This window comes from Balaenoptera acutorostrata, chromosome 6, assembly GCF_949987535.1.
Source record: "Balaenoptera acutorostrata chromosome 6, mBalAcu1.1, whole genome shotgun sequence".
NCBI lineage: Eukaryota > Metazoa > Chordata > Mammalia > Artiodactyla > Balaenopteridae > Balaenoptera > Balaenoptera acutorostrata.
In genome coordinates this window covers 80205887-80207719 of record NC_080069.1, presented here as the reverse complement: position 1 = coordinate 80207719, position 1833 = coordinate 80205887, and positions in this window count along the sequence as shown.

The window sequence follows — 1833 nt, the reverse complement described above, 5'->3', positions numbered from 1 at the left end:
AAAGGAGGTACAGAGCCAGAAAAGAAAGGGAACAAACAAAATAAATAGTACAACAGCAGACCTAAATATAGCCGTATCAATAATTTATATCAAATGTTAAAGGACTAAACATTCCAATTAAAATTCAGAAATTGTCAGAATGCCAGAAAAGCAAGATCCAGCTATGTAAGTTGTCTGCAAGAGATAGGTTAAATGTAAAAATACAGACAAGCTGAAAGTAAATGGATGGAAAAAAAAGATATACTATGCAAATGGTAAGCATAGGAGGGCTGGAACAACTATACTAATCTCAAATTAAGACAACTTCAAAACAAAGAGCATTATCAGAGAGAAAGATGGATGTACATCAGAGACATGACAATCATAATACGTGTGTACCTAATAGAGCTTCAAAATACATAAACAAAAATTGATGGAACTTAAGGGAGAAACAAAATATCACCATCATAGATGGAGATTTTTAACACTCCTTTCTTGGCAATTAATAGAACTATTAGACAAAAAAAAAAATCAGTAAAGACATAGAAGATCTAAAAAACATTATCAACCACCTTTACCTAAGTGACATTTACTTACGCGACAGCACTGTGCCCAATACATGCAGAATATATATTCTTTCCAGGAGCACGTGGTACATGCACCATGATAATTCATATACTGGGTCATAAAATCTCAATAAATTTAAAAGGATTAAAATTACACAGAGTATGAATTAAAGGGGAATGAAATTAAGCTAGAAATCAATAAGAAAAAGATATTTAGGGAAATCTCAGATATTTGAAAAATTAACACATTGAAATAATCCATAGGTCAAAAAAGGAATCAGGGAAATTAGAAAGTATTTCAAACTGAAAGATAATGAAAATATATCAAAATTTGGGCGGCTGCAGATAAAGAAGTGCTACAGGGAAATTTATAGCTTTATATGTTTATATTAGAAAAGAAGAAAGGCTAAAATCAATGACGCTAGAGGTTAAATCAAAAGAACCTAGAGAAAGAAGAACAAAGTAAACCCCAATTAAGTAGAAATCAAGGAAAGAGAAAATAGAAAATACTATGCCAACAAATTTGACAGCTGGAATGAAATGGACAAATTCCTTGAAGCAATGAATCTGGTACTATATAAAACTTGGAGTAAACTAATTTTTTAAAGACAGCGCAGGGGTAACAACTCCTGAGTAATAACTCAAAATGTTGGAGAAAAAAAAGGTATGGTGTGGGGGGAAAAACTATTTACAAAAACTATAAAGTGCCTAGGAATAAACCTAACAAAAGATACATAAGCTCCTTGCAGTGAGAATTATAAAACTTTATTGAGAGACTTTTTAAAAGACCTAAATAATTTGAGGCTATAAAATATCATTGAAAAGGAAATGGGCTCCATATTGTAAAGATGACAGTTCTCTCCAAATTGATCTATAGTTTCAATGCAATTATGATTCCAAAGGGTAATGTAATGCTACAAGATGACTGTACATGGAAGAGCAAAGGGCCTAGTAGAGTCAGGATATTCCTGAAGAACAAGATGTGGAGGATTGCTCTAAAGATATCAAGGATTTACTACAAAGCTATGGTAATTAAGACACTGTTGAATTGGCCCAAGATAGCAAATAGACCAATCTAACTGAATAGAGAGCTCCCCCAAAGTTGTGTGTATTTATGAAAACTTAACTTGTGACAAAGCAGGTACTGCATAACAGTGAAAAAAGGACAACTATTCAATTTATGGTGTTAAGAAAACTAGTTATTCCATACAGGGAAGGAGAATGAACTTGAGTCTTTTTTCACACCACAAAAACACACAAATCAATTCCACATGGATGAAAGATTTAA